Source organism: Macrotis lagotis, chromosome 2 (assembly GCF_037893015.1).
Source record: "Macrotis lagotis isolate mMagLag1 chromosome 2, bilby.v1.9.chrom.fasta, whole genome shotgun sequence".
NCBI classification, from domain to species: Eukaryota; Metazoa; Chordata; class Mammalia; order Peramelemorphia; family Peramelidae; genus Macrotis; species Macrotis lagotis.
This window is the reverse complement of record NC_133659.1, coordinates 222400955-222424647: the sequence shown is the minus strand read 5'-3', so window position 1 is coordinate 222424647 and position 23693 is coordinate 222400955. Positions and strand designations below refer to the sequence as shown.

Here is a 23693-nt window from a genome sequence, read left to right as displayed (position 1 = left end):
AAAAAAACTTAAAAAAAAAAAAAAGAAAGTACTCATTGAGGAAACTGAATCATTAGGAAAGTTGTTACTTTCCCATAATCCCATACTTTATAATGCTGAATTTGTTTGCTTTAGATTCCAAATGTTTCCTTTTTCATATTGCCTTTCTATGAGACCATATAGATATCTTCAGTAATGCCTTTTATGTTGTTATTATTACTGGGGGGTTTTCAGTCTTTGTGTTCCCACTTGGGATTTCTTAGAAAAAATATTGAAATAGTTTACTATTTTCTTCTTCAGCTCATTTGACATGTGAGAAAACTGAGGCAAACAGGATTAAGTGACTTACCCAGGGTCATATAAGTGACTGAGATTGGTTATGATCTCAGGAAATTTGAATCTTCCTAATTCCAAGTTCTGTGCTCTAATCACTGTGCCACCTAGTTGCCTAATGTCTTTTATACCACTCTCCTGTACAAGTCATTGCTGGTAATAAGCAGCAATCTACTTATACCTATCATGAATATTTTCCATTGAGTTCTTTGAGTTGTTTGTAATTACTTTTTCTTCTAAAAGAGTATTTTTACACGGTAACCTTATAGTAGCAAAAGGAAAACACTGATGGCCATTTGGAACAATTTAGGACCCTGAAAACACTGCACAATTTTCCATAATGCAGACTGTTCTTTTTAGTTTTGGATCCCTGTCTGTCTGCTTTGCCTATCCAAGATATGCATATCAATGGAATGTTTCAACAGGATAGGTAACATTATGAGCAATTTTAAAATTCATTTTGCTTTTCCATGTGAGCAGGTAAACCAATCTTTTGTTATTGAAATCAGTTATTCTGAGAAGTCTTTCTGGGCTTCAATGCAATTATGAAACAGTCATCTGTAAATAGAATAGCTTGTTACCAATGGAGAAGCCATCTTTCACTTGGACTCTGCACAGGACATTACCCCTGGTATTGGCAAATACTTTAGGTCAGCCTGTGCCTCCCTGTTTTATACTTTGCTAAGTCATTAAATAAAGTTATGTCAGCAATCACATCTATCATAGATCCTACATTTATTTCCAGCATATATGAGGAGAGACTTTTTGGTTGAAGAGTGATTTCAAGGCTTTAGGTCTTAAGTTTTCCATAATCGTTTCCCTTGCTATCATTATACTTTAAATTTGAGCCCATTCTTCCCATGGATGCTTGGATATTTGTGTGACAGTATATCCTAAGATATTGAGGCAATGTTTTGTACCATTTATTTTATATATATATATATATATATATATATATATATATATATATATATATATATATATATATATCATCTTAATGAATGTCTTTTGCCTGAAGCTAATTGAGCCTATTGACTGATTATTATTTGTCAGCAACAGCAGTAAGAATAACTACCCATAAAATTGGCCCTAGAACATCACCCTCTGAGGACTCAAACTGAAAGTGTGAGTGGAAGTTGATAGGAATTGGATTAGAGATCTCATTACTGTTGAGTCATTTCAGTCATGTCCAACTCTGTGACTGCATTTGAGGTTTTCTCAGTCAAGATACTAGAATGGCTTATCATTTCCTTTTTCAGCTCATTTTACAAAAGAGGAACCTGAGGCAAACAGGGTTAAATGACTTGCCCAGGGTCATGTAAGTCTTTTGAGATCAAATCTGAACTCAGGAAGATGAGTCTTCCTGATTGCAAACCCAGTGCTCCACTGTGATGCCCTTCAAAGGGAGTGCTACATATATAAATGAGAAAATGGGCATGAAGGTCTATTATTTCTGATTTCTTCTGGGTTCTCTATTTTTTTTAATCTGGAGATCAGGGGTTAAAACACTATCTGTGACTATTTCTGTCCTTTTGGCATCTTCCCTTCTGAGGTCTCTGGAAAACTGATCTACTAGTAGCTTTTATAATTGTGTCATCTTCCGCAGATTCCTTCTGCCTATATTGGATCAGTCCTTGTGACTTCATCTGCTTTAGGTGTCACTACCACTTTCTTGTCGAATCCATCATGTGCCAAGGTGGTAGAATGGTGTTTCAATTCTTGTCACCAATTAGATCACCACCCCTGAACTGATGTTTTACTCTTACATCTTTGTTGTCCTTCCAGTGTCATTGGCAAATGATCTCCAGATAATTTGACTTAGCTGGGCCTTAAGCCAAGCTCTCTGAAGATACTTGTATCCATTATCTTCTTTTCAGGGTTTTGTTGTTGTTGTTTCCAGAAGATACTGCTTTCCATCTGTTCTCTTCTCTGTTTTACAAATGAACTTCTGCTTTCACCTGCACTGCCCTCATATCTTTTCTTCTTGTCAGGGAGAGATTCTGGGTTTCTTGTTCTCCTCCTTATGGATACTGGAACACTTAAACTTCTCTAATAGAGTGTGATGAAATCAATGATTTTTGCTTTTCTCAAAATTCCATTTTAGCAGTTCAGAGCTTGTGTCAATCAGGCAGGAATTTCTAGAATCAACCAAGCAAGCAATAAAAATTCTCATAGGAGAGACAACATGTAAACAGATAAGAGAAAGTGAACTATATAAAAGATAAATAGGAAATAATTAACAGAGAGAAGCACTGGAAGAAAGGCTTCCTGTCAATGGTGAGATTTGAGGTGGGAGTTAAAGGAAGCCAGAGAGGTCAGTATTCAGAATTGAGGAGGGAGAGAATTCTAGGCAGGAAGGAGAATCAAAGAAAATGCCCACAGTTGAGAAATGAGAGCCTTGTTTATGAGACAGTAAGGAGTTTAGTATCACTAGATCAGAAAGTATGTGCTGGGGAGTAAGGGAAAAGAAGACTAGAAAGGTAGGAGGGGCCTGGGTTATAAAGGTTGTTGAATGCCAAACAAAGCATATTATTGTTCCTGGAGACAATAGGGAGCCACTGGAGTTTATTGAGTTGATGTTTAGAGAGTGAAATGACTTGTCACTCTAGTGGCTGAATGGAGATTTGCTTTTTACCCCATTTTCATTTTTAAATTTTTTGTCAATTTACTGAATCATATAAAGAAATATAGCAAGGTATATATATATATGTATATATATATATATATATATATACACACATATATATATAGTATGTTTATACATATATACATATAAGTATATATACACAAAAGGGTAGAGAATAAAAAGGGCAAGACCCAAAGTGTGTGAATAAAGAGATACACATATCTAACTCGATATATATAATACATATAATATATAATAATATATATAATATATACATATATATAAACTACAGAGATATAAAAATAACTAAATGAGTTAAAATTTTTTATTTTAATGTATGAAATATACATATTTCCATGTTATAATAAAAATATACTAGTATATGAAATTGCAAATGCAATATGCTTAGTTTGCTATTCTTTTTAAAAATACAACAAAATTATCACATAAGTTTCTTTTTTTTAAATTTTTCTTAAAAAAAGGAAAGAAGGCATGAAAACAGGCCAGAGTAGAACTTCGAACAAAACTGAAAGTAATCACAAAAAAGGCATTTTCTTTATTTGAAATTTGTTGGTTCCTTTGGTTTTTCTATGTTAATGTCCAGAGATACAGGATATTTATGTTATATGTTATATGTTATTATATATTATATGTTAACTTGATTATTTCTATTGATAGTTATTATTTATAACCAAAAATTTAAAGAGAAAAGATATTTCCAATTTCATTATGATGTTATTTTGGTGCTCACCCTATCTATGACCTTGTGAATCATTCTCTTTTTGTTTGTTTGTAGATACTGGAACTATCATTGGAATAAAGGACTCCAGGGGGAGAAACTCCCTTGATATCTTCTTGGCAATTTAAAGTCTTAGGAAATTACCTGAGACACTTAGAGATTAAGTGACTTGTTCACCATCAAAGGACTGTATGTATCAATAGTGGGACTTGAGCCCATATTTGCCTGACTCTGAGGCCATATTTCTATCCACCACATCATGTTGCTAATTTTTTTCTTGAAACAAAAGGCGGGGAGGGAATCATGATGGATAATTATCAAGGCTCTAAGTAGTCTCTAAGCCTTTAAGTCTTCATTTATTTTGTTCCAGAACTGTATTTTCCAATATAATTTTGATGCTTTTCTGTATCTGGTAACTTATGTGGAAGTTGCAGAGTTTCCATTTTATAAAGGATAGAGATGGGAAATGGATTCAGAATTCACAAGGGAAGGAACTCCCAAGAAAGACAACCTGTCACAAGAGATGGATAGTACTCATAACCTAAGTCACAGAGAAGATGCTGACCAATGTTGATCAAACCCTCATTTGTTCTTCCTAGCACCTCTCTGAGGTAGGTGGTTATTATCCCTATTGTATAGATGAGGAAATTGAGACCAGCAGAAGGATTTTCTCTAGGAAAGTTACTTCTTTTGAGGGTTAAGATCAGCCTTCTAGTCACTCAGATTTTCAATCTCAGTGTGACCATTGATTCTCCACTCTCATCTAATTAGTTATCTTGTCTTGACAATTCAATCTCTGTAATATCTCACCTCTTTCCCCCTGACTCCATTCAGACCTAGTTCAAGCCATCATTACCTCTCTCCTGAAATACTATAATAGTTTCCCAACTTCCTATCTCTCCCCTCTCTAGTTCACCACCCACTCAGCTGCCAAAATAGTCCTGCTGAAGCACCATTCCCTTTATTGCCTCTTAAGATAAAATTGCATGTTGTTGAGTCATTTTCAGTTGTATACAACTCCAACCCCTTTTGGTTTTCCTTGACAAAGATACCAGTTCATTTTATAGATGGAGAAACTGAGGCAAACAGGTGACTCAACCAAGGTTATCCTGGTAGTAAGTGTATGAGACTGGATTTGAACTCGGGAACATTCCTGACTCCAGGTCCAGGACTATCTACTGTGCCATCTAGCTAGTTTATACAATATTTAAAATCTTTCATATCCCAATTTCAGTCTTTTTACAGGCTTATTATATATTACTTCTTTTCACATATTATATATTGGCACAAAGCCAATCTGGTCTACTAACTGGTCCCTAAAAGATGATCCTCCTTCTGCCTCCATTTTTTTATACAGGTTGTATGTCCTTTTTATCTCTGGCTCCTAGAATTCCTACTTTTGTTAAAGGCTCAGCTCATAAAACATCTCCAGAATCATGGAATTCTATGGAATTCTATTCTACAAGGGACATCAGTGACTAAACTCATACATGAAAGGTATCCTCACTGTATGTGACAAGTATCTGGTCAACCTCTACTTGAAGATCCAGTCACTCCCACTCTGGGCTACTAATTCCACTTCTGAATAGCTCTAATTGTTGGGAAGTTTGTTGTTGTTTTCTGACAGTAAGTCGAGATTTTCCCCTTTGCTACTTCTGGTCCTGCCCTCTGAAATCAAACAGATCAAATCTAATTTCCCCTAATGTGACAATCTTCAAAGACAAGTTTCATGACACACATTCACTTGCCACCATCCCAACAAAGGACATTTTTCTTCACCAGACTAAATATCTCCACTACTTTTGACTGAATTCCATATGACAAGGTCTCAAGCCCCTTCACCATCCAGATTGCCCTCCACAGGCAGTCTCTATTTCATCAATGTTCTCCCTAAACAGTGGTTCATAGAATTGAGCACAGTAAAATGAGTTGATGAGAAGGAAATGACAAACCATGCCAGTATCTTTGCCAAGAAAACCCCAAATGGAGTCATGAAGAGTTGGTTATTAGTGCAGCAACTCATCAACTCTAAAGGTGGATAATGACTTTCTCTTTCCTGGAAGCTCCCCTGAATGCTATTCAAGATGGCATTACCTTTCAGTTGCAACATCACAGTCTTAAATTGACTGTGAAGGCCATCAAAGCTCCCATATCTCTTTCACACAAACTTCTGTCTACAATCAAATATAAAATTCTCTCTTTTAACTTTTAAAGTCCTTTATAACCTGACCACTTGATACCTTTCCAGACTTGGAATGCCTTATTCCTCCCCACAATCCACTGATACTGACCTAATTGATATTCCCCACATATGAATGACATCTCCCAATTCTGAACATTTTCAATGGCTGTTCTTCCATGCTTGGAATACACTCCTTTGTCACCAACACTTCCTGGCTTCCCTGACTTCCTTCATGATCCAGATAAAATCATACCTTCTATAGGAAGCTTTTCCCAATCCCCTTTAATTCTTGTGCCTTGCCTCTTTTGATTATTTCTGATTTATCTTGTATCTAACTTATTTGTACAAAGTTATTTACATATTATAGCCCCTCCCATTAGTCTTGAGAGCAGGAGTCCTCATTTACCTTTCTCTGTATACCTTAACTTGTTACAGTGCCTAGTATGTAGTTAGTATTTAAGCCTTATTAACAAGTATGCTTTCTATTTCTCCCTATAAAATATCATCTCATAAAACTCAACCCAATGCTCTATCTACCCTGGAGAGGACTCCTTTTGCTTCTTGACTCAGTCATCAATGGTGGTAGTTTCCCATCCCTCAATGTCACCCCCAAATTTAATGCCTTTACCTCAAGTAAGGCATTGATTAAAAAAAGCAAATGTTCAGTTGAACAAAGTCCACCTCAGATTTCTGTTATATTCCACTAGAGACTTCCTGTCTTGTTGACTTTAAACCATTAACACCTGCTCTTTGAGTGTAGCCATTAACCCAAATCTGAATCCCTATATTACCAACTAGTCCACATTTCTCCATCCTCTCCACAAAAACAGTGTGAAATATTTTATCAAATACTTTGCTAAAAATCTAGGTTAGACTATATTAAGAGGGACATAGCTTCCAGGAAGGAATCAGGTCACATATGGAGCATTGGGCACATGTAGAGGAATTTGAGAACAGGAATTTTATTACAATTCTTTTTTGGATTTTTATATCCAATAAACTAGGCATCTCAACAATTACTCTTCTAGTTTTGTTTTAGCTCTTAGGCAACCTTCACAATTTTCCATTTAAACCACTTTAGTTCTCTTTGCAAGACATCTGGCAATGATCCCAACAGTTTTAAGGGCTATTTTCCTTTTTCTCACACACACACACACACACACACACACACATATTTGTTTATATGTTATACGTCCCCACCACCCTACAGGATATAGATTGTAACTCCTTAAAGACATTGACTGTGTTTCTTTTCTGGACCTCAGTTTTCTAATCTGTAAAATGATGATATTGGACTGAATGGTCCTTGAGGTTCCTTCCAATTCTAGACTATGATGTTATGATCCAAGCTTCATAGTATTGTTTTTCAGCCATTTCAGTTGTATCTGACTCTTCATGATCCCAATTTGTTTTTGTTTTTGTTTTTTTTAGCAGACACTGGAGTAATTTTCCAGCTCCTTTTACAGATGAGGAAACTGAGGTAAGCATTGACTTGTCTGAGGTTGAATTTAAACTCAAAAACGTTGAAGAAAAGACCAGACTCTTCCTACCTTCAGACCCAACTGCCCATGACCCAAGTCAGCACAATATTTTGTATTATAATAGATGTTTAATAAATACTTATTGGATTGGAAGTAGCAGAGCCAGAATTCTAACCCCACCATGGATTCTAGCCCAACACTTCTAGTTCAAAAGTCTTCCTCTTTCTCTTGCCATAGGAGCCTTAGTTCCTTGGTAATAAAAAAAATCAAAGCCTCTAAATCTTCCATCCCTTTGAAAAGTTGGTTAATTTTTCAGTCATTTATCTAGAAATGCACATACACTGTATCCATTTGCATATTATTAGTGAAAATGAAGTCTCCAAAACTGAATATTGTACTGTCTTCATACCAATTTTAAAACTCTGGTCCAAGCACTTTAAGTGAATTAGTCCCATTATTCAATTTATGCACATAGACATTGAAGACCACAGAAAAGTAGGGCAGTAACAAAGGATTCTTGTGTTAGGTTAATTCCTTTAATTTCAATGGAGCCAAAAGCAATTTATACATCTGGAATTCTATTCCAAAAACTCCCCAAAACTAAAAGAAGTGTCACATAATATAACTATAGTTTGAATACCCCATCCATTGAGAGAGATGTAGGTGAATTTCTTCTGAAAAGAAGCCAAAATAGAAATCTAAATAGTCTTTATGAAGTCTATAAAAATTCTCTAAATACTGGCTCCTCCCATATGCCACTGTGCCCAAAAAAGGGAGTAGAGAAATAATGATTAAATGAATTAAAAGAAAAATATACAAGATAAAAAAGTTGTATTTAAAAAATATAAGTATATTAATAATAACAAAGTCCATTTTTTTTAGGTTTTTTTTTGCAAGGCAAATAGGGTTAAGTGGCTTGCCCAAGGCCACACAGCTAGGTAATTATTAAGTGTCTGAGACCAGATTTGAACCCAGGTACTCCTGACTCCAAGGCGGGTGCTTTATCCACTACGCCACCTAGCCGCCCCTACAAAGTCCATTTTAACCTAGATTTAGTAATTAAAGAATCTCAGTGTTTCATGGTCATGCTGGAGTTCCAAGAGTCTTTCTTGGTGTTGTGTCCTAACTATCTTAGCTAATCCTAACTTCCTGATGCAGACCAGAGCTGTCTGAAAGAGATCCTAAAATGAAAATTCCCAGGAATATTATAGCCTATTATCCTATAGCAATCTGTTCTAGTTCCCCAAAAATATGAATATTAAGTACCTCTTAAGGCAGAGCTACCCTTTGTAATGCCAATAAGCAACACAGCATCATCTCCAGGAGTAAGTATTGTTATTGTCCAATAATTTCAGTTGTGTTGGACTCTCCATGGCTTTTTTGGTATACTAGATACTAGATACTAGAGTGGTTTGCCATTTCCTTCTCTAGCTCATTTTACAGATGAGGGCACTGAGTCAAACAGGGTTAAGTGACATGCCCAGAGTTGCACAGTAACTAGTAAGTGTCTGAGGCTGGATTTGAATCATAAGTATGAGTTTTCCTAATCCCAAGCCCAGTGCTACTATGTTACTTAACTGTCCTGAAATTAGAAAGACCTTAGTTGAAATCAACCTTCAGACTCATACCAGCTATGTGATTCTGGTCAAGTCACTGAACCTCTGTCTACCTCAGTTTCTTCATCTGTAAAATGGAACTAATACTAGCACCTACTCCCAGAGTTGTCAGGCAGGTAGAATGAGATAATATTTGGAAGTGCTTTGCAAACCTTATGTAAATTATGTAACTATGTAAATTATTCTTATTAATTAGCACTATTAGTTATTGAGTACTTACACATATAAGATATTGAGCCTCTGTTAATGCAACCTAAGATCACATTAGTTTTTTTGGCTGCCCATAACACTGTTGACTCATATTTGTGGTGTTGTGTCTAGAGATAGGAAATCAGTGTTATAATCTCACCTCCAACTCTAGCTTCAAGACCTTGGGCTAGTCATTTAACTTCTGAGTTTCAGTATTGTCATCTGTAAAATGGAGAAAATAATATCTATCTCAGCAAACAGCTGCTAATGAATTCAAAACACTTTGCAGGCTTTAAAAATACTATAGTCACTAATATTATGGTGAATTTGAAGTTCCCCAGGCCTTTATTTTTAAAACATGAACACATCTATTTATATCTCAGATCTATACAGTTGAATCTTTGAACCAAAGTATCCGATTCCTGGGGGCAGCTATGTGGCATGGTAGATAGAGTACCAGGCCTAGAGTCAGGAAGACTCATCTTCCTGGGTTCAAATCTGGCTTCAGTCACTAGCTGTATGACCCTGGGCAAGTCACCTAACCTTGTTAGCTTCAATTTTTCATCTATAAAACAAACTAGAGAAAGATATGGCAAACCACTCTAGTATCTTTGCCAAGAAAACACCAAATGAGATCACAAAGAGTTGGACATGACTAGAAATGACTGAACAATACTAACAAAACAAGACTTCTATTCAATTTCACCTTATTTTATCTGATCCCACAGTTCTAGCTTGCTGAAACTTTTTTAATCCTTATTTTTCAACAAACATAATAACTTTCCCCCCAGCTTTGTATCATCTAAAAATTTGATAAGTTTTCAGTTTCAGATGATTAAAGGCATGTGTTCTCTCTCTCAACATAAATATATATATATATGTATGTATTTTATTCTGGTTGTTGATAAACATGACGATCAGAACAGATCGAGGAACAGAAGCCATGCCACACACTGTCCCTTCCCTCATCCCATACTGAGGTAACCTCTCATTAGTGCCAATTATTCAGCCAGTTCCAAATCCACCTACTGTTATTAACATCTTGCCCACATCTTTCCATCTGGTTCAAAAAGACATCTTGTGAGATTTGGCCAATGCCTTGTAGTCTGTGGTATTTACTTGGGACTTTGTTGCAAAATATTCTATTTAATAGATTAAAACTTGTCTACTTAAAAAAAATAGGAAATGAGATTAGCTTGGAAGGCCTGTTCTCAAAGGACTTAGGCTGGCTCAAAGTTCTAACTGTTATTTCCCTTTCTGAATACTTGCTCTACCCCTCTAATAATGCCTTCTATTATTTTGCCAGGAATGTTTAACATCAAGCTCACCAGACTATAATTTGAAGAATTCTCCTTCTTTCCCTTCTAGAAATAGTGGGCATTTGCCACTCCATACTACTAAAACATTTCTGCTATTTACTTTTGCTCTTCAGTCATGTTGTGACCCCATTTGGGGTTTTCTTGGCAAAGATACTTGGAGTGGTTTGTCTTTTTCTTCTCTAGCTCATTTTACATATATAGAAACTGAGAAAAATAGGGTTAAGTCAAGTACCAGGGTTGCATAGCTAATAAGTATCTGGGGCTGTACATGAAATAATGAATATGAGTCTTCCTGATTCTAAGCCCAGCCTTCTATCCACTATACTACCTCACTTCCCTCTCTTGCTTACTATGCTTAAATATCATCAGTGTTAGTTCAACAATCACTGCCACCATTTCTTTTAGTCCTTTAAACTGTAATTCAACTGCAACTCATGATTTGTATGCACTGAGGGAAGTATGGGGTTCTCTTTTTCTTTGCCAACTTTGAAAAAGTTTTGATTCCCTGTTACTCTTCTTTGTTTTATTCTTTCCAGTCTAATGATGGTTCACCCAGGTTAGGAAAAAAGAAACAAAATAGTAGGTGAGTGGCTCTTTCTTCTCTGGATCATTCATTATTATCATCTCTAAGAGCCAATAATCATTTCCTTGTTCCTCCCTTTGCTGCCAATGTTTTTTAAAAGCCTTTTTGTTGTCCTTAGCATTCATCACAAGCTTCAGCTCATTCCGGTCTTTAACCTTCCTGACCCTATTTCTACTTTCTGTTCCCTGGTTTTGTAAACATCCTCATTTAATTTGCCCTTGCTTCTATTTTCTCTGACTTTTAAAAAATGAACTTGAGAGGCATCACACCACAGTGGATATGGATTGAACCGCAGAGTCTATGGTTCAAATTCTATCCGTGCCCCATACTTGTTGTTTGACCAGGGATGTGATGGAAAATGTTTAACAACCAGCTCAAGGTGAGGAGGGAGAGAAGGAATTGTACAGAGGACATACTTTTAAACTTAGTCTGCATAATTAACATTCTTCCATTCCTTTCTTAAATCTAAACAATCAATAAAAATTAATAAAGTCCTGATTTATCATGCTTGATGATTTTTGAGATATAAATGCTCATAATGAAAATTTAACAATCTGCTCTCTTGAGCCTATATGACCTGGCTTCATTGAAGTTCTCTGTGTGTGACCCTGAACAGGCTTAACTCCTCAATCCTCTGAGCCACAAACAACTCTCTAAGGCTATAAATAGAAGACTAATACTGACCTGCATTGGAAGAGAGAATGCCATGATGGATTGATCTGAAGCAATAAAAAAATTATGAACTTAATTTTAATCATCAACAAAGCCATTTAAACATACTTTATAACTATTCACACTTCCAAAAAAAAGTCAGCATCTGAAATTCTATAATAAAGCATCAGTTACTTGTTTCCCCTTCAATGTTGCTTGCTTGTTTTTTGAACTTTTATCTGTGTTTGTGTTTATACATATATTCCCATTTGTAGATTTTTAAAGAAGTTTAATTGATGAAAAATAGTGTGAATAGTGAAACTAGAAATCACCTTAGCCAGAAAAAAAAATCTTCTTGACAAGTAGAGAGACAACAGTTTAAAGTTTAAAGGAAAAAAATCAATTTAAAAAAAGGGGGAAAAATTACAAAAAGAATTCTTACCTTATCAAGTTGCTCCTTATGCCTGGAATGCCCCTTTTCTCCTCTTTGCATTTTGACCTTGTGGTTCAGTTGTGTCTGACCTTTCATGGCATCATTTGAGGTTTTCTTGGCAAAGATAGTGGAGTGGTTTGCCATTTCCTTCTCCAGTTTATTTTACAGAATAAAAACAGGATTAAGTGACTTGCCCAAGGTCACACAGCTAATGTCTGAGGTCATATTTGAATTCAGAAAGGCATGTCTTCCTGACTCTAGGCCCAGTATTCTATTCATTGTGTCTAGCTGCTCTTTTGAACTTCTGTTTCACTTTGAGGTTTTGTTGTTGTTGTTTTGGTTTTGGCAAGGCAATGGGGTTAAGTGACTGGCCTAAGGTCACACAGCTAGGTAGTTATTAAGTATCTGAGGCCAGATTTAAACTCAGGTCTTCCTGACTCCAGTGTTCTATTTACTACACTACACAGTTACCTGACTTCTATGCATTCTTTAAAGTTTATCTCAAAGACTTTATAGTTACCTCCTTCATCAAACCTTTCCTGATTCTCTCATGGGTAAAGATTTTCCCCCAAAGTCTTTGCATAACATTTTGTTTTACACTTCTCCTAATACACTTATGTTATGAATTATTGTTACTTTTTTGTATCTTATCCAGAGTTATGTTGGGACCTACTCCTACTGATTCAAGAGTCAATTGTTAAATTTTCAGAGTGAGCATTTACATTTTGGAAATCAACAAGCTAAAAATCTGAATTTGATTTTTTATTTTGTCTAGATTTAAGAAAGTTGTGGACAAAATATTAATAATGCAAATTAAACATTAATGTATATCTTGCATTTTTCTGGAGAGCCAGTTTTTAAATATTTACCAGAATATCACTACTTATCTTCCTAATTATTTCCATATAAAAATATAAGCTTCATGAAAGCAGAAATTGGATCTTAAATAAGTGATGAATCCCTTCTGCTAGTACTCTCCATCTTTGTATCTCAAGAAATCATTAGGTTCTGATTATTCAGTTCTATTTTTCAATTTATCCATTACTTAAGAAAGGTCTTCCATCTTAAAATTTGAGTTTCTTATTCTCTTCCTAATATTTTTCCTCCATTATTGTTGTTTAGTCATTTTAATTATGTCCAACTCTCTTTGATCCCATTTGAAGTTTTCTTGACAGAGATAATGAAGTGATTTGCCATTTCCTTCTCCAGCTTATTTTACAGATGAGGAAACTGAGGCAATTAGTGACTTGCCCATAGTCACATAGTTAGTAAGTGTCAGAGGTCACTCTCACTTTAATTCTATTTTTTTAATTTCTTAATTTCTTCTAACCATTCTTTAAGTGCTTTTGACCAAGCCACATTGTTCTCAATGGTTTACATTTACTATAGAGTTATTCTTTTTTTCATCAGGTATTACCTTTTGTGTTTCTATTAGCTTGTAGTATTACTTTATTGTGCTTGCTGCTTTCTTTTGTTTACTCATATTTTCCCCAATGCAGTTCTTTTTTTCTGAACTTCTGGTGGTTAGGTCCCCTTTTATTTTGTTTTGTTTTGTTTTATACTGGCCTTACTGCTGCAAGACTTCATGAACCATCTAACTACACATAGGAAATAAAAGAGTAGGAAACAGGTTAGTCAAACCCACCCAAGTTGTCTCAACTGCCTGCTGGGCTGGGGAGGGAAAGGAGTCAAAAGTGGGCTGCTCAGCTCCTGGAGGCAGCCCCAAGGCACTGGGAGCTGGGCTCACAGCAGTGGAGGGGGAGGGGGGGAAGTTTCCTGATTTACACCCCAGGAAACATCAAGCACAACTTGGGAGAACAGCAGGGGGGACCTCTGCCAGAGTGAGCACGTGAAGCCCAGCCCTCAGGGCACACAGTGAACAGTGTGGTCATGGCAGCCCAGATCCAGGAACCAGAAGCAGGCGGAACCAGTAAGCAGGAGCCCCCAGGGCATGAGCCCATTGAGCTGAGGGAGGGGAGTGAAGAGAGAGAGACTACAGAGCTCTGTCCTCTGCCCCTGGAACAGGACTCTGGGGCTCTGACCACATTCAGATCCTGATCGCAGTCTAGGCTCCGCCCCCTGCATAGAACAGCAGCCCCCCCCCCCTCAGCCCCGTGGCAGAGGGGAGCACATATGGTCATGCACAGACCAGGAGGGAGGACAGAGCCTCACACACTGAGATCCTTGTGGGGGTGTCCCAAAAGCACAGGAAGTACCCCAAAACCAGGCTCAGGCTGGGAAAATGAGTAAGCAGAGAAAAAAGAGGAACACCATTGAGAAATACTTTTCCTGTGATCCTAAGAAGGATCAAAACACTCAATCTGAAGATGAGGAAGCACAAGCTCCTGCATCTAAAGACTCCAAGAAAAACAGAAATTGTGCTCAGGCTATTAAAGAGCTCAAAAAGACTTTGAATATCAAGTGAGGAAGATAGAGGAAAAATTGGGAAAAGAAATAAGAGAGATGCAGGAAAAACATGAAAATGAAGTCAGCAGCTTAGTCAAGGAGATCAAAAAAATGCTGAAGAAAATAATATGTTAAAAACCAGCATAGGTCAAATGGATAAAACAATTCAAAAAGTTGAGGAGAAGAATGCTTTAAAAAGCAGAATTGGCCAGATGGAAAAGGAGATAAGAAAGCTCTCTGGGGAAAACAAATCCTTCAGACAAAGAACAGAATTCAGGGAGATTGCTGATTTTATGAGAAATCAGGACTCAATACTTCAAAAAAATGAAAAAATTAGAAGAAAATGTGTGAAACATCTCATTGAAAAAACAACTGATATAGAAAACAGATTTAGGAAGGATAATTTTAAAATTATTGGAATACCTGAAAGTCATGACCAGGAAAAAAGCCTTGACATCATTTTCAAAGAATTACTACAGGAAAATTGCCTTGATATCCTAGAAGCAGAGGGCAAAATAGAAATGGAGAGAATCCACCGATCTCCCCAAGAAAGAGCTCCAAAAAAATAACCCCCAGGAATATTATAGACAAGTTCCAGAACTCCCAAGTCAAGGAGAAAATATTATAAGCAGCCAGAAAGACACAACTCAAATATTGTGGAGCTGCAGTCAGGATCACACAGGACTTAGCAGCAACTACATTAAAAGCTTGTAGGGCTTGGAATATAATATCCCAGAAGGCAAAAGAGCTTTGAATGCAACCAAGAATCAACTACCCAGCAAAACTGAATGTCCTCTTCCAGGGAAAAAAGATGGACTTTCAATGAACCAGGGAAATTTCAGATGTTCCTGTTGGAATGGCCAGAGCTCAACAGAAGGTTTGATCTTCAAATACAGGACTCAGGTGAAGCATAGAGAGTGGAGGAGAAGAGAAAAATATGAGGGACTTGATGATGAACTACATGTATTCCTGTATAGAAAAATGATACTGATAATACTCATATGAACCTTCTCATTTAATAGAGCAGGTAGAAGGAGCTTTTATAAATGAAGCACAGAAGAAAGCTGAATTTGAAGATATATTGTGGTATAAAAATGGAGTCAATAGATAAAAGGGAAATGTAATGGGAGAAAGAAAAAGGAGAGGGGGAATAGGCCAAGATATTTCATATAATAAGATTTTTCTTTATTACAATGAGCTATTGCAATGATATGGAAAGGGGGAAGGCAAGGGGGAATGAGGGAATCCTTGCCCTCATCAGAGGTGGCTAGGAGAGGAAACAGCATATATACTCAATGGGATATAGACATCTGTAGTAAGAAGGAGAGAAGGGGGACAGGGGGAAGGGGGGGAATGTGAGTGATGGAGGAGAGGATGGACCATGGGGGAGAGTGGTCAGATATAACACATTTTCTTTTTTACTTCTTGCAAGGGGCTGGGATTGGATGGCCTGTCCAGGACCATAGGGCCGGGTGGATGCTGGGTAAGGGATGGCATGTGGGTCAGGGCCTCTTGGCCCCAGGGCTGGGGACCTGTCTTCTGTGCCACTCAACTACCCTATAGCAGAGACAGAGTGAAAGGAGAGAGAAAATATAGTTCAGGGTAGTAGAGAAGTATGAATGGAGGGAGTTGTGATCAGCAATGGCAATGGTAGAAAAATATGGAAGTAACTTTTGTGATGGCCTTATCCTAAAGAATGTGATCCACTGGTGACAGAGCTGGTGGTGTTGGAACACAGACTGAAGCACATTTTTTATTATCATTATTTTCTGGGGGGTGCAGGGCAAATGGGTCTGGGTGGCCTGCCTGGGGCTACACAGCTGGGTGATTGTTGAGTGTCTGAGGCCAGATTTGGACCCGGGTGCTCCTGGCTCAAGGGCCAGTGATCTGTCTGCCACCCAGCTGCCCCTATTATTATTATCATTATTATTATTATTATTATTATTATTATTATTATTATTACTATTTTATTTTATCTTGGGTCTTTTTTTTTGGTTTTTGTAGGGCAATGGGGTTGGGGTGGCTTGCATAGTATCATACAGCTGGGTGATTGTTGGGTGTCTGGGGCCAGATGTGGGCTCAGGTGCTCCTGGCTCCAGGCCATCCACTGCGCCACCTGGCCATACCTATGATGATGATGATAATGATTATTATTATTATTTTAATTTTTTCTCTTCCCTTTACTTTATTGCTTATGTGGGTCTATATTTTCTTGGTGGGAGGGAGTATTATGTTTACTCTTGAACAAGAATATTTTAGTAATGTATAAAAAAACATTATTTGTACAAAATAAGAATAAATAAATAAATTTTTTTTAAAAAGTGGGCTGCTCAGTTGGGTCCACTGTCTGATGGTGAGGGTGTTCTCTCTTTTTAATTTTTTTTTTAATTAGTAGTACTAATGAAGAGAAGAGAGAAAAAATGGACTTTAGGGCAAGGAGGGGCTTAAGAATCTGTATCATTTGAGAGAACTCTCCAACTCTGACTCAGGGAGGTTAAAAAAAAAAGGCTTAGACTTTAATTCCCTGGTTACATAAATGGTTTACGACTTTCTGTAAAAGGTCCACAAACTAATACAAAAGTTCACAAGTTAGGTCCTTTGGAGAAGGATCTAGATTGTGAGTTTCTTAAAGGAGATAATAGTTTCTAAGGAAATAGTAATTTCTAAGAAGGTAATAAAGTTAAGCAAAAGAGATGGTTGAGAGAAGTAGTAAAGGGGGTGGTCATTTTACAGAGATTGTTACAAACTGGTAAAGGAGATGAGTAATAAAGTTTTTAAAAAGGAAAAGGGGAAAGAAAAGAAGCTTAGAGCAACATAGATCCAGTCTCATGGAGTTGGGACCATATTGGTCCAGCAGTATGAGCTGGAGCATATGGATTCAGCTTAGAGAAAGGAAGAGGAGAAGGGAGAAGAAACTGAAATAGCAACAGAAAAAAGTTAACAAGGCTGGGTAGAACCTTGCTCAAATATATTTTCATGGTAGTTGGAACAAGGGTGATGCTTGGGAAGTGGTTTAGCTTCTGACTTCAGGTGTTCTCCAATGTGTATGTCACAAGAATGGCCCCCAAGGAGTCCTGATGCAAGATAGCACTGCCCTGGACATTAGCAGACTAAGCATGCTCCTGTCCCAAAGGGGTGACCAAGATCAGCCTTTATGTTAAAGCCCAAAGTGACTTAGGAAATGAAGCTCACAAAAAAACAAAGACAGAATGGAGAACACCCCCCCACACACACAGTACAGTAAAATTTCCAATAGTAAAAAAATTACATGTTTACATGTTTCCTGCTTCACTAACCTCAACCATTGTAATTTGCCAGAGTTTTGACTCTCCATGTTATCTTTATTTATGTTGGAATAGTCATTGTTTATATTGTTTTGTAATTCTGCCCCTCTTCCCTCTAAAGGACATTATTTTAAAATATTGAGGAAAATATTATTTGTGCTTGCTTGGCATATCCTGTGGGTAGGGGAAATAGTAAGGAATATAATTATTGTACACACCTGGGCACATTCTGTGGGCTTCTAATTTCCTTCCCATTGTTACCTAGATAAATAGCCCCATTGTGGGACACAGAAATCCTACTTTAAGTCTTTCTCAGACCCATCCCTAATGTTTTTCCCACAAAACCTGGAAACTGAGAAAGGTAATGAAAAATATATCAGCCCCTTCTGAGATGCAAATCCACTAAGTTGATGGGAATTGCCTCAAATACCTTTCACCTCTTTTCCCAGCATATTCTACCCAGCATGTACTACATGTGTGGCTCCCCTATATAATTCTACCCCTTACAGATGGAGACTGCTCTCACCAGCCCAGTTGCCAACTGGCAGCTGTTCCTATCTCCTGCCCTTCCCTTCCTTCTCCCACCCTTTACTGTCCAACTGTCCAGTTGCTCATTCCTCAGGGGATCAACCACATCCAACTGCCTTTACTCCTGTCTTCTCTCTTCTTTGACTTCTGTTTATCACAGTATTTCTTAAATAAATCTTTTTGTTCCTGAATTCTTCTGGGTCAGAGTTGATCTTTTAAATGAATTTTTTCATGTACTCCTGAACCCCAAAACCTTTAGCAAGATACATATTCCCTAGCATCAACAGTATATTCACTATTCCACTCCCATATTCTTCCACCTCTATGAATGAAAAATAAAGATGCATTTTCTCTTCTTCTGAAGCAAGCTTAGTCACTATAATCAAGAAGAATTCACTTTCAAAGTTTTTCTTCCTTAGATTATTGTAATCATTGTGAATATTGTTTTCCTTTTTCTACTTGTCTTACTTTGCATCTTTTTATACCTTCCCCTGCTTTAATTGTATTTATCACTTCTTACAAATAGAAATACTTTTTTTTGTAGACATATTCTTATACAACCATGTAGTACAATCCCTGCCCCTAATGATGGACATCTAATTTGTTTCTAATTCTTTACTATCACAAAAATCCTGCTCTGAGTATTATTTAATATAAAGAACCCCTTTTTGTATTTGTTCTCTTTGAGTTATATGCCTAGAAAAAAATCTCCTAACATCAAGATTTTTCCTTTGATTTGTATAAACTATGAATCATGGAACAGCAGAATCTCAGAAAAATCAAAATGGCAGATGCCACTAAGGAAAAACTCTTTCCCTTTATTTGTGGTTTTTACCAAAAATGATTTCTACCTTAGAAGTAAATGAAAGGTAACCTCATACTTGAGGTGGGTATGATCCTAAAACAAAGGTGATATGAAAGAGCACTAGAGGTATAAGACAGCTAGTGCAAAGGGAGGATATAGAGTCTTATGTTAGGAACAGTAAAAAGGCCAACTATCCAGAAGACTTGAAATATATGAAAGAGCTGGTTTTTGAGGAGTTCATATTTTATTCTAGAAATCATAAGAAACCACCAGAAAATGTATTGAGTAAAGGGGTGATATTATCAGAACTAATATTTTCAAATTTAGAAAATCATTAAGCAACTGTAAGAAGTTGGATTGGGCTCAGGAGAACATAAAAAGGACAAATTGGGAGGCCTCTATGAAAGCCTAGACAAAAGGTGATGAAGGCTGGAATTAGGCTGATGATTATGTGAGTGGAGAAAAGGGGACAGCTGATTGGATATATGGAATGAGTGTGAAGAACTAGGGATAACAACAAAGTTGCAAGGCTAGATGACAGGAATTATGGTAATAATAGAGAAGTTCAAAAGAGAGGTGGGTTTGGAGAAAAGTGAATGAGCTTTATTTTGAACATGTTGAATTTAAGATGCTAATGGACAACCGTTTTGAAATGTCTAATAGATAGTTGGCAATTCAGATGTGGAACCCAGGAAAGAGACTAGGGTTAGTCATATCTTTCCAGCTTTTTCCATTTTCTTTCTGTGTCCTTTGCACTGACCTTCTCTCATGTTTGGGATGTTCAATATTTTCATTTGTTTCATAGAATTCTTCACTTCCTTCAAGACTCAGCTCAAGCACCACCTTCTACATAAAGTTATAGGAGACCAAGTATGAGTCAGGTCACCTAGTACTTCAAGTTCAAGATTGGAATGAAAGGAGAGGCTGACAAATAACAAAAGAAGGTTATTTATCTCTAGAAGGGGAAAGACATTCAGAGTAGAAACAGCATATTCACTGAGGATACAGCTTTCTCTCTGAGTACATTCTCTCTGCTTCTGTATTACCCATGCTAATCTGTCAGTCAAACCTTAGGGAACAGCTGGAGCTTCTATCTTTTTTTATTCAGGCATCCAGGAAGTTATGTCAAAGTTTAGTCTCCTGTGTTTAAGGATGTACTGGAGCCAGATTGAACCAGCTAAATATTCACCATGAGCATTTATATCTGAGAGACACTGCAAATGCAGTGAACACTAATAAATCAGGACTTGTTTCGTTGATTGTCTAGATTTAAGAAAGGCATAGATAAAATGTTAATAATGTACATTAAACTTAGAAGTATATTGTGTCTACAATTTCCCCCTCAGAGAGTCAGTTGTAAATATTTACTGGCACACTCCTGCTGGAATCAGTTAAATCATTTAGTCTTTTTTTTCAATATACTTTTTTTTTATTTTAAAACCGGTCACAACACTAAACTCAATCCCATTCTGCCATTGTACAAGCTACAAATGCTTGCTTAGCAGTTGAGGGGCAATCTTTAGAAGCATATTTGAAAAGTGAATAAAAATCCATATAAAACAAATATTCAATTAGTTTCCATAGAAACACAGATAAGTGTGACCCCATCTCTAAGTCTTCCATATTGTTGCATTTGTGCCAACCCTATTCTTAAAACATTTAAAAACTCTAGCAGGAATTAAGTTAATTGTTCCCCAAAATGCTCTAATACAAACTAAACTTGCAATTAATGGCTACAAACAGCATCTATACATTAATACTAGCTGAAGTACAAGTTGTTGAGTGATATTCCATTCCACTTTCCCAAGCACAATATAATGGCAAAGTGTTGATATCCTGATCCTCTACTTCTGCTGCAAAACCTTGGGTCTAGATTTGTTGCATGCATTGCCATGCTGGCCCAGATATCACATAACAGATAGTAGGTCTCTGGAATCCATTGAAAGTAGAAGCAGCAGCAACAGTATAAGCACCCATGTTTTCAAATAGCATCCAATCTCCCACATGCATTTCTGGCAAATCACAGCATTCAACAATTCTATCAAGGCCATCACATGTTGGTCCCCATATGCTAGTAGAGTAATACTTCTCATCTGGTTTGGGTCTCTTTTGTAGAATAGGTTTAACATGTGCATGATCAAACAGGATGCAATTAAATGATCCATATACTCCCATCATTTACATAGTACATAAAAGTTTGGTCATTTGCCTCATCTTCATCTTCAGAACCTGTCTGTTCCTTTAATATAAGTTTTTTGGCAATGATGTTAACTGCAAGTGTGAAAGCTGATGCAACATAGTATCTGCCTGGTTCAGCTATGATTCTCACTCCAGAGTCAGAAGGAAAATACTTGTCCAATGCTGGATTGATTACACTTGTGATCTCTTCAAACTTAAGCTTTGCATCTTCAGAGCCAGGAAAGTCACCACCAATATCAAGAAGATACATGTTGAAACCAAATTCCACCCCCATGTCAAAGACACATAGGGCATCAGAAACTGCTTGGACATATGTTTCTGGATCGGTGCAACCACTTCCCACATGGAAACTGATTCCAGTAACATCAATATTCAGTTCCTTTGCTCGCTCAAGGAGTAGCCTACTAGTTTTGAGAGTGGCACCAGATTTAACACTTAGCCGACAGATGGCTTTGGAGTCATCAGTGGCAATCCTCAAAACCAGCTTTGCCTTTGGATGGGATCTGGCAACTTTCATTAGCTCTACTTCACTATCAAAAGTCATCATTTGCACTCCATTGTTGGCCGCATACCTAATTTGTGACACTTGTTTGCATGGATTTGCATAGATTATCCTCTCTGGAGGCACCCCAACACTCTGTACTATTTGTATTTCAGTCTTGCTAGAACAATCAAAACCTGCTCCAATAGTAGCTAGTGTATTCACTATAGCTTTGCTGTCATTACATTTAACAGCATTAAAAAAGGAGTTACTCGAGGAAGAGCTTTATACCATCTCAGATGTTTCTTTAGAATGTCACCAAGGTCAGCAACATAGAAGGCATCTTTATCATCAGAAGAAGAAACTTCATTAATTTCTGGTCCAAAATATCCTTAGCAGTAAAGCTTTCATCAAGGAAACTGAAGTTAAATTCATCATTGCTAAAGTTGTTCATGGTTTCTTGATGTTCCTCTAAAGTGCAACAAAACGGAAAAACTAAGAGGTGAAATTTAAAGACAGGCTATTTCCATCTATACACCGAAGGTGGTTCTTCAGGAAAAAAAAGTCCTGTTAAGGCTACGATTATGCCTTCGGTGCAGCGGTTACACTTAAAAGGGCATGGACGGAGCGGGCAGCCCCCATGGAGACGCTCAAGGTGAAGGTCCCCCAACCTCCGCCCCCGTTCGGCCGCCTCCCGCCCGGCTGGGGGAGCAGCGCCGAGCCGCCGGCCCGAGGTGGCGCGAGAGCTGGTGGCAGAGGAGCAGGCGGCAGCGGCGGAGGCCGAAGGGGTCTGACCCATTTAGTCTTAATGGTATAATTTTGATACCTTTTTAAGGAAAAATGTCATACTGTTCTTTTCTTTCTTCGTGAAGTCTATAGGGAAAAATACTTTCCTGACAGGAAAATCAAAGGAAAAGAACATAGGAACTCATTTAACTGATGCAACATTTTGGTACTGTCATAAGACAAAGAAAAAGACCAAGGAATCATCGAAGGTCTATAAAATGTCCGTTCAGTATCTTGCAAATTGTTCCATGTTTAGATGTTAAAGTCTCAAGGAAGGTTGGATAGGTTGAATAGCTACAATAGTTGTTAAGTGATTGCTCCTACGAATTGGTTAAATATTTTTAAGTGTGTTTGTTAAATTTCTTTTCATTTAGAATTGCTTCTATGTGAAGGAAATAAATAGCTGTCCCTTAACTGATTTTCATTGCACAGGGAGTAACTTTCTACTCTCTCCCTCTTAGGTAAACCTTAGACATGACTCAAATGCAAACTTAAAGTAATTTCCCCTGGGCTTTGACATTAAAATGTAAAGAGCTAGAGTACAAGGAATCTGGCACCTCTCTTTAGAAGACAGTTTCTCCTCCTAGACTGATCTTGGTTTGTGTATATGGAAAGTAAGAATCAAGAAATGCCTTTCATGAAGATGAAGAAGCAATTTGGATAAATGTATAACATGGAAACAATGTAAAGACTGACAAATTGCCTTCTGTGGGTGGGGGGGTGGGGGGAGGGAAGTAAGATTAGGAGAAAAATTGTAAAACTCAAAATAAATAAAATCTTTAATGAAGATGAAGAGGAAGAGAATGCAGTTTGTACTGCTGCTAACAACAGTTCTTACTGCTAAACTTAAAAGACTCAAAAGTATACTGACAAAAAAATTTAATATGTGATAAAAAGTACCCATAACTCCAATTATATTCCCCCTGTAAATCAATAAACCAATCAAACCTTAAGCTAATGAAACAGGAAACACTTTGCAAGACTTCTGAAGTCATATCACCTTTCCCTTAGCTCTGTATTGCCAGAAGTATTTCCTTAAGCTTGTTACATTCTAGCAAATAAGAGTTCATTGT

The 23693-nt window shown here is 37.2% G+C and overlaps 1 long non-coding RNA gene and 1 pseudogene across 2 annotated transcripts; one reads left to right on the top strand and one right to left on the bottom strand.

Annotated features, from left to right (window-relative positions):
* The first annotated feature begins 3752 nt into the window (after positions 1 to 3752).
* On the top strand, positions 3753 to 12157 carry LOC141511460 (uncharacterized). Of its 2 annotated transcripts, XR_012475338.1 has the most exons (5): positions 3753 to 4288; positions 5035 to 5174; positions 7291 to 7339; positions 11001 to 11047; positions 11664 to 12157. It is a non-coding gene; the product is annotated as an uncharacterized LOC141511460 (long non-coding RNA). The 2 variants fall into 2 exon arrangements; XR_012475337.1 differs by lacking the exon at positions 5035 to 5174.
* Positions 12158 to 20745: 8588 nt separating this feature from the next.
* On the bottom strand, positions 20746 to 22400 carry LOC141511459 (ornithine decarboxylase pseudogene; annotated as a pseudogene).
* Between the last annotated feature and the right edge of the window lie 1293 nt (positions 22401 to 23693).